Here is a 10441-nt window from a genome sequence, read left to right as displayed (position 1 = left end):
CGAGTTATTGGACTTTTCCCCATGTAGCTTCCGTAGCATTTATTGTATTAATAGCCTTTAGTGAACTATTTTCTTTACTTCTGGCATGGGACAGACGGTAATTTTTAGAGAGAGAGAGAGAAAGTTCAGAGAGAGAGAGAGACCAATACTGGAGTTTTTGTTTGTTTTACTTTCAAGTAACAATTAAATGTTTGCTCTGGTGTTAAGGGTATTGACCCCAGTGTCTAAATTTAAATGATAAAATGATCCACTAATTATTGACGTAGATACACGCCATATTCATTCTATTAATAAGCACTGAATGTAGTGTCATGCTGAAAGTACATGTCTCAGGATGTCTATTAAGTTACAACTGGTATGAACAACCGTGTGTGCCCAGAATAAATTAAATTGGTTTAATTGGGAGAAAAGAGCCTTGCACTTAGGCTTGATAAAAACCTTCAAATTATCAACTAATGATTGACGTAAGTACACGCCTTAATTCGTTTACTTTTTAAAGCAAAACAGTGACATCGGCGTTTGTAATCAAAGTAAAGACATGATACAACTTTGTCTTCAATAGTGTTTACACAATAATAATTGAATGTTGATCTAACCTTCTGGACTTGCTCTAGCTAGAATCCCAAAAAATAGAAATGGAAAAGTGGTTGAGTGGAGTCTAGGAGCGCATGAGGCGCCCTAACCGCACTTCCCTGTGGCGGCGGCTGTCCACGCCTGAGAAAGCTATTATAGCACAATGCAGGGCAGGCCACTGTCCTGTTGGCTTATATTTCTCACAGCTATGGCCAAATTTTGATTCACGGTGTCCCCGCTGCGGGAAAGAAGAGGAAACCGTGTCTCATAATCTTTTTGACTGCCCCAGACTTGCTGATCTCCGTCTCGACAGGTCTTGGAAACCAAAAATTCTCGACCTGTATGGTGACATGTATGCACTATGCAAGACAGCAGGGTTTCTATCCAGGGCTTTTGCAAGAGAGGATTTGAGCCTCTCAAGCCCTCACTCAAATGGAGTTTGATGATGATGATGATGAACCTTCTGGGCCAATATGAATAGGAAATAAAGATTTCGTTGACTATTTATTTATTGCACATGCCGCAATATACTTCATATCCACAATTAACCTTTTCTTCTTCTTTTTCTTATTATTTATTCAACTCACTCATCATTCGAATGTCATTTTGTGAATTACTGCATTGCCAAAACTTAAAAGCAACTAACTCTGCTATCCGAATATAGTAGATCTTTATAATGATCGAGTTCACTTTTTTCTTTATATGTAGCTTCAAAGTGGGCCTCATTCGCATTCTTAATAATGCTGCAATATTTAGAGTCTTAATGTCTGTAAACAGCGCATCCTGTTCTCAGTAAGTAGATTGCACGTCATATCTTTGTAACCGCCAAAGCCCGTAAGCGTCAATATGGACATTGCCTAGATAATCTGCAAATGAACTGATTTGTTCCGTTAATGTAAGGAGTGAAAGAGTTTTTGCATTTTACCGAAGTAGGCCCATAGACATATATATATATATATATATATATATATATATATATATATATATATATATATATATATATATATATATATATATATATATATATATATATATATATGTCTATGAGTAGGCCCTATTGCGCACATAAATGGCTTCCGTAACGTTAAAGTTAGGGTTAGGGGTAAAGATTAGGATTTGGGTTAGTAGGATTACAGTTTGGATTATTATTTGCACATTAACCAATTTTTTCCTTCATTTTAACGATAGCGCCTAGTAGGTAAGGTACAAGTTATCCGAGTAATTTTCCCATTGATATAAATAGGCCAGACCTCAGATGACTGTCTTGTTACTTGATGTCTACGTTAGTTAAAACGTAACCGCTCCAAGTTTGATTCCCAAAGTAGGTTGGACTCTTTAGTCCAGATTCATACGCTTATGTTACATGAAGTGTGACATAGCCTATTGTTGTGCAGGCTCAGTAATACCCTCGTTAACTGTCTGCCAAGGAAACTGATAAAAGTGAATTAGCCACTTAATGGACCGTTCTTTTATCAGGAAGAAGAACTCAACCTTTGTTTGTCTGTCCTAGTCTACACCAAAACTTCGCCTCTGTGTCTCCATTCAAATTCCACCTCTGTGTCAGGGTGTCTACACCAACACTTCACCTCTGTGTCTCCATTCAAATTCCACCTCTGTGTCAGGGTGTCTACACCAAAACTTCGCCTCTGTGTCTCCATTCAAATTCCACCTCTGTGTCAGGGTGTCTACACCAACACTTCACCTCTGTGTCTCCACTCAAACTACAGCTCTGTGTCAATGTGTCTACACTCTACACCCAAGCTTCGCATCTGTGTCTCCACTCAAACTCCACTTTTGTGTCTCCATCCAAACTCCGCCTCTGGCACTCCGACGAAAGGAAAAAAAAAAGGTTTGGCAACTTCTATTTCAGCAACGACCAGGTGAGAACTGGATCAAACCAGTGGAATTTTATATGCATGATTTATTATGTACTCTTCTAATTAGTATGGTTCTCTCTTACAAAGTCGTCTCCACATCTAGTTAGAGTCTGAGTGTTTCTTGTATCTACCATCTTGTTCTCATTGTTTGTTTGTGTGTATCGTTTTGACTTTAATGTCATCCCGCCAACAACAGATGGATGTAAAACCACGCCTATTTCTATTTCAATGTACTGTCTCTAGAATATGGAGTTACTCATGAGCATTGGTTTTATTGTTGACACTTCAAAATAACTAAATTGATTTATTAATAAATAAAAACAAAAGTTATTTTTAAAAGTCAACAGGCTACAATCAAAACTTTTATTACCATCAAGAAAAAAACTTCACAAGAAAGATATTTCTTTAAAGAGAGCTACTGATACGACTGTAAGTACTTTGTTAGTAGAGTTGTTTTTTTAACAGGAATTTTGTATGTATATCATGCTTGAGATATTGAATGTTCACGAGAAGCTAACAATGTCAAGGTTGAACGTTAATGTTGTCAACAACAACAACAACACAGAGCTACAAACGGAAGCGATTAGAAAATGGAAGAGTGCAGCGCTAAAAACAAAAAAGGTGTCCTATAACGTACACAAATACAGACAGCTTGTGAGCACTTCCTTTACTCGGTGGACCGGATACACCAAGAAACAAAACGCTTGCTATTTATAGTTTTTTTTTCCGCCGTTGATGAAAATCTCCACCAACAGCTTAGAATACATATTACAATTTAATTAGTTATTAAATTGTTAATAGTTTTTTAAACTACAAGACACGTAAAAAATACGACCTACATTTGAGCTGAAGAGATTCGGCCAGATCCTTACCAAGCTTCTATCCACTCAGTCTGTCTGTCTGTCACAAACTTTTCTACACGTTTTTTTTCTCCCATTTTCCATTCTTCGATGAAATCGAACATTTCCATTCGTTTTTTTTTCTATCAAAACACGAATAAAAAAAAAATTGACCAATTATTGTAGCTAATTAATGTTGTTTTATATAGAATATACAGGCGAAAAAACACGCGATAAGCTAAAGGGAGTTAAATTAAGCCTTGTGTAGAGAATCAGACGATAAGAACTGCAAGATATATCTAAGACTCTATGTATATTTATCAATTATAAAGAAAACTTTCTATAGCATTTGCTAATTAACGTTGACTTAATTACCATTTTCCCAATTGGTTTATTGAAAAGGTAATAAAGAAGATTCCTATGCACATGTAAATGTTCGAAATCCATAAACAAACTTTCCCAAAATAAGAAAAATACAACAATCGAGAGGCAACACTAGTATTTGCACACGTTACAAAGTGGAAATTGTGCACATTTATTTAAAGTCTATGAAAATAAATGAATCAATAACAATTTTGTTTATTTTATATAGAAAATGAGAGTTAAACTTTTTTTTTTAAAGTAATTTTTCTATTTTGTTTTGTTTTTAATTCTTTCTCTCCGTAATTATTTTTCTCCTTCCGATAGTATTATTTATTTTGCTCATTTGTATTTCACTATTCTGTTATGATTCAACTTCAATAACTTTTTTGTTTGTAATCAGAAAATGTTATATTTGATATTGAATTATAGGAAAATGCATGGTCTTTTTATACAATACAAATTACAGTATATAAATTCAAAAACCGATTTAATTTAATGGGAGTCAACGTTGGTAATATCAATTAGGAGAAAAAGAGTTAAGTCTATATAGGCCTAACTGGAATATAGACAGACTATCCTTCCGACTGCCATTTATTTTTACAAAGCTTATATCAACTCTGTCTGTCTGTCTTATAAAATGTTTATAAACCCATTCTCGGATCAAGTTAAAAAATTACACAGTTATTTCTTGTACCTGACAAAACAAGAGTAAAAAAAAAAAACAACCAATTATTTAATTAATTAATGGTAGGCGCCTAATTGATTATTTTGTTTGGTATCGAATAATGGAAAGAAATTGTGCTTGACTGATGTTGCGGTATAAATTGAATAAGTCCCCTTTTTATTTTTTGTATAAACAATAAATTCGTGGAATAAAATTTTGAAACTAACAATAGATAGCTATGAATCTTCTATTTTCATAAACACTTCGCTGGCACAGTGGTTAGTGTACATACCTGAGGAGCTTGAGCTCTGGAATTCGAATTCCAATTGTACAACTTAAAATAAAATTAAATACCTTTAAAAAGCTATCATTGTAACCTTCACCCGGATACCCCCTTCTTCCCCACCCCTTTTCCAACTAGTCCAGATTCATTATTGTTAGTCTAGATCTATTACAAATTTAATTACACGAGTTATCGAGACTAATTGATACACTTTAACTTACTCTAAGGTTTGTTTTGAAGAAAAGTATTTCTTTGTTTTTCTTGTTTGCTCCTAATTACAGGCACACTCAAAAATCACGTAGACACTTCAGGAGTAGATGAACATTAGCTGTTGTAGTAAACACTCAACTGTATCTTGCTTAAAGAAACAATTTAACGCAATGAATTACAGAGAACACACCAACTAGATCTAGGACAAATCTGCATATAAAGATCATTCTTTCCTATATAGTGATTTAATGCCCGCTAAGTAAAAAAACATTTTATAACATACGATGTGTGTCGTATACATTGAAACACATACAATTGTAGCTTGCATTTGTTTTTAAAAAGCAACATATTTTCTTAATAGTTTCTTTAGCCAAGACTTATTTCTTGTCTCTGTTTAAAAGTAACACTTCATCTCCGACTAGTTTGGAGAATTCGTGTTGATCACACCTCGTGTGGATTGTTTGTGTACATTGAGCAGGCTCGTAGGTTTTCCTGCTAGCGACTTAATCTCCGGCTGTCACTCTTTGTCTTTAGAAGTCAATAGTAATAGTTGAAAAGTACAACTAGAAAGTTGTCCCCAAAACTATTGACTATAAGACAACAAATATATAGACCAGGCATCCATTTGTTTCCAATGTACATTTGTTGGCAGTATTAAACTGTTTTGGATTCGTAAATAAAGCAGCATGTGATAAAAAAGAATATTATGTAAGTAAATGAAAAATAATTAATTAAAACTTTTTTTTTAAAGACAAGTGATAGGACCATAGCGCATTGAGACAAGTGATAGGATCATAGCGTATTGAGACAAGTGATAGGATCATAGCGTATTGAGACAAGTGATAGGACCATAGCGCATTGAGACAAGTGATAGGACCATAGCGCATTGAGACAAGTGATAGGACCATAGCGCATTGAGACAAGTGATAGGACCATAGCGCATTGAGACAAGTGATATTGCCATAGCGCATTGAGACAAGTGATAGGATCATAGCGAATTGAGACAAGTGATAGGATCATAGCGTATTGAGACAAGTGATAGGATCATAGCGAATTGAGACAAGTGATAGGATCATAGCGTATTGAGACAAGTGATAGGATCATAGCGCATTGAGACAAGTGATAGGATCATAGCGTATTGAGACAAGTGATAGGACCATAGCGCATTGAGACAAGTGATAGGATCATAACTTATTGAGACAAGTGATAGGATCATAGCGTATTGAGACAAGTGATAGGATCATAGCGCATTGAGACAAGTGATAGGATCATAGCGTATTGAGACAAGTGATAGGACCATAGCGCATTGAGACAAGTGATAGGATCATAACTTATTGAGACAAGTGATAGGATCATAGCGCATTGAGACAAGTGATAGGACCATAGCGCATTGAGACAAGTGATAGGACCATAGCGCATTGAGACAAGTGATAGGACCATAGCGCATTGAGACAAGTGATATTGCCATAGCGCATTGAGACAAGTGATAGGATCATAGCGCATTGAGACAAGTGATAGGATCATAGCGCATTGAGACAAGTGATAGGATCATAGCGTATTGAGACAAGTGATAGGACCATAGCGCATTGAGACAAGTGATAGGATCATAACTTATTGAGACAAGTGATAGGATCATAGCGTATTTAGACAAGTGATAGGATCATAGCGAATTGAGACAAGTGATAGGATCATAGTGCATTGAGACAAGTGATAGGATCATTGCGAATTGAGACAAGTGATTGGATCATAGCGCATTGAGACAAGTGATAGGATCATAGTGCATTGAGACAAGTGATAGGATCATAGCGCATTGAGACAAGTGATAGGATCATAGTGCATTGAGACAAGTGATAGGATCATAGCGAATTGAGACAAGTGATAGGATCATAGCGAATTGAGACAAGTGATAGGATCATAGCGTATTGAGACAAGTGATAGGATCATAGCGAATTGAGACACGTGATAGGACCATAGCGCATTGAGACAAGTGATAGGACCATAGCGTATTGAGACAAGTGATAGGATCATAGCGTATTGAGACAAGTGATAGGATCATAGCGAATTGAGACACGTGATAGGACCATAGCGCATTGAGAAAACTAAAGCTAAACAAAAACAATACATATAAATACATCTCTAATCGCACAGATTCATTTTGTCGAGGTCTCATATATACAACCTCAATGATCCAAACCAGTGGTTACAATTACATTGAATATAAGCTTTGGTTTGAATGAAGCATTTTAAAATGCTTTTCTTGTTTTTTGTTTATAGTTATTAAATTAATTTGTAGAAAATATGTTAAACTCTTTATATTCTTTGTATCATGTGTGGATTCCGATTTCAAAGTAAAAGATTTAAATCAAACAATCAATGGACAGTAGAGTAACGTTATTAAACCTAATGCGATAGGGTGCTGAACTTAAAAAATTATATAGTAGACACATGTGTTAGATGCGAATAGCCCAACTTTTTAGTAAAAGAAATGACAAAAGTCATCTATAAAAGAAGTTACGAAAGTTATATTATATAAAACCACTAACCTATATTTTTTTACCTTTACCTATCCCTTAGTCTCTTGGACCGTTGGGGCAAGTTGGCTACGCTATTGGAATTTGGTGACTGGAGTTTGCTTTAGAATAATATTGAATAGGGGGTTTTCAACCTCAAAACTATCTGGAGGGGTTTTCAACCTCAAAACTATCTGGAGGGGTTTTCAACCTCAAAACTATCTGGAGGTTTTCAACCTCAAAACTATCTGGAGGGGTTTTCAACCTCAAAACTATCTGGAGGTTTTCAACCTCAAAACTATCTGGAGGGGTTTTCAACCTCAAAACTATCTGGAGGGGTTTTCAACCTCAAAACTATCTGGAGGGGTTTTCAACCTCAAAACTATCTGGAGGTTTTTTCAACCTCAAAACTATCTGGAGGGGTTTTCAACCTCAAAACTATCTGGAGGGGTTTTCAACCTTAAAACTATCTGGAGGGGTTTTCAACTTAAAGCCCTCTGGAGGAGGGGGGTTTAAACTCAAAACCTCCCTTGGCTACGCTCATAGAACTTTGAGTGTGTAGTTGTTTTTTTTAAATATTGAAGTGTTGGTTTTTAGCTTCAAAACCCCGCTGGAGGTTTTTTTAAAACTCAAAGCCCTCTGGTAAAATCAAAATCCCCATTGGCCACGCTCTTGAAATTTTGGGATTTTAGTTTTGCATTATTTTTGTTTGTTTATATAAGACTTGGATTTAATGGCTACATCCCCCCCCCCCCCCCCTTGCGCTGGAACAAGTAAGGGTTTAATATTAAAATCTCACCTAATATAAACAAAATCAAATAAAAAAATTCAGTTGCAAAATTCCACCCCACTCCCTGCCGGGGGGGGGGGGGTATTTAATTTCGTGGCGGGTTCGAACCCCAAGACACCACCTCCCCCCGGTTACGCCCATGTGTCCCCCCCCCCATTCCTTAAAGTTGACAGAGATGCTACTCCACATGTACAAGCAAGGCTACAAGACTCATTTTTATTTCCCGTCAATAAAGACGATATAACAAACAATTGAAACTATAAGACAGTTCGTTTCGATTTGTCGACATCGTAGCACTGAGACATGTTGTGATGTGAATCATAGGCAACAGAAGAGAGACATATGCATATTCTAGATCCTTTGAAGTCTGACACATACATCTGGCTTATTTCCCTTGTATTAGCGTAGGCGTGTGTATGTTTTTTCTATAGGAGTGTGTATGGTTTGTACATCTGTGTTACTGGGTCAGTGGGTTTAATCCAGTGGAACTAGACAAGTTAAACCATCCTTTTATAGCCCGTGTTTGGGATAGGTTAAAGGCTAGATGGGTCGATTCTTGTTATCGATTAAAACACACTCATATATTTGGTAAATTCTACATACCCTGGAGTTATGGGCTGTGCCAATTTTACTCACGTGTCAAGCTGTGTATGTTTACAGTCTCAGTGTAGCTTAGTGTGTCAGACCTTTCCTTTTACATGCTATGTAAACTAGTCCTCTTAGTACAGGATGCATTTCGGTGAAAGCTGTTTAGTTTTTTAGTTCAAGACTTTTCTAGGATTGTATTGACTCTAGTTGATTGTAGCACCCAATACACACTGACGTTTTAATATCCTCAAGAGAGACTGTGAGATCTGTCAGATTGCTTTGATTCTCTAGTTGTAGACTCAAACTGTTTTCTTCACTGAACCGTGAATGGATATCTCTATACTACACAGGTAAGGACTAGCCATTGAAAGCTCGGAGAATTCTTTGCATTGATCTGCATACTGTATCTGTTTACTGTATCTGCATACTGTATCAGATATCTTTGTATATAAAGAACTGGATCAGTATAAACATTACCATAGGCCGTTAGAAGGAGAAAAAGGGAAATGTTTGTTTGAAATAAAGTGGCGCACCTCTAATTATTGACACCACAAACAACTAATACCAATGATGAAGGAGTTTGTTAGTGTCTGTGTGTTTTTTACTTCTCCAAGTTGCATGAATGAACTTAAAAAAACGATTGATCCTTTTACAATCTTAGATGTATGTTGGTATTGTTAGATATAGTTTGCGAAAGAATGATTGAAAACAAAGTCTTAATATGTGGCCTCATGCTTTACAATATGTGGTCTCGTGCTTTACAATATGTGGTCTCTTGCTTTACAATATGTGGCCTCGTGCTTTACAATATGTGGCCTCTTGCTTTACAATATGTGGCCTCTTGTTTTACAATATGTTGTCTCGTGCTTTACAATATGTGGCCTCTTGCTTTACAATATGTGGCCTCTTGCTTTACAATATGTTGTCTCGTGCTTTACAATATGTGGCCTATTATTTTACCATATGTGGCCTCTTGGTTTACAATCTGTTGTCTCGTCAAGTCTAGTGCTTTACAATCTGTTGTCTCGTGCTTAACAATCTGTTGTCTCGTGCTTTAAGATATGTTCTCTTACTTTGAGGAAACATACCTCCCTGTCAACTGACAAGCTCAACTCTCCCACCTATGTGTGTAAGGCTACAAGTTGTTTACTACCAACTAAAATGTGTTCCACTTGAATGCTAACCAGCACACACTGTTGACCGACAATACCACGACAGGACTGGCATGTTTGAGCTGAGGATGCGGGAGACAAACATTTCTGAAAGTTGTTTTGTTCTTTTTAGCTTTCAAACTTCGTCTTCGTCAAACATTGGATTCATTTCTTCGGACAACTTTTTAGTCTCCTGTAGAGCGGAAATTTCCCACATACACTGCGTGACATTTAGTTAAAAGTTCATAAATATCTCTTCATTACAATTAATGAATTAACATTTTTAATCAGCGTTAAAGCCAAGTGTTCCATCTATGGGACTTAGAGGACTAACAATTATATTGTATTTTTCTTATACTAAGTATGAGTACTATGCCTTTGCATATGACCGTCCACATTAAAGCTAAGACACAATATTTCTTTAATTAATATGTAGCTAAAGTATTCGTTATCTGTTTAGTAGCCTATTAATTACAGGTATATATCATTGGGTTGTGGGTGACCCATTGGGCTTAAGGAGAAAATAAAATTTGATCTAATTATGAACAGGTAAAAATGAATGTTTAGTTTATTGAGGTATTTTATTGGAACAT

General features: G+C 36.1%; 1 protein-coding gene and 1 long non-coding RNA gene across 5 annotated transcripts in view; one reads left to right on the top strand and one right to left on the bottom strand.

Moving 5' to 3' along the window:
* Positions 1-2508: 2508 nt before the first annotated feature.
* LOC106053518 (sulfate transporter-like) overlaps positions 2509-10441 on the top strand; it is a 49130-nt gene continuing 41197 nt past the window's right edge. For 2 of the 4 annotated variants that reach the window (XM_056037187.1, XM_056037186.1), the window contains exon 1: positions 2509-2879. The gene's annotated coding sequence lies outside the window, so the exon portion shown is untranslated. Of the gene's footprint in view, positions 2880-8891; positions 9048-10441 lie in introns of those variants that run through there. The other 2 variants (XM_056037190.1, XM_056037188.1) reach the window with 2 other exon arrangements.
* LOC129927594 (uncharacterized) lies at positions 3135-8877 on the bottom strand. The gene is made up of 3 exons (XR_008779173.1): positions 8746-8877; positions 4821-4957; positions 3135-3432 (listed from the first exon to the last, which is right to left on the bottom strand). It is a non-coding gene; the product is annotated as an uncharacterized LOC129927594 (long non-coding RNA).

The sequence above is a fragment of the Biomphalaria glabrata genome, chromosome 8 (genome assembly GCF_947242115.1).
Source record: "Biomphalaria glabrata chromosome 8, xgBioGlab47.1, whole genome shotgun sequence".
In the NCBI taxonomy this organism is placed as follows: Eukaryota; Metazoa; Mollusca; class Gastropoda; family Planorbidae; genus Biomphalaria; species Biomphalaria glabrata.
Note: the sequence above shows the minus strand (reverse complement) of the source record. Positions and strands in the feature narration are given on the sequence as shown.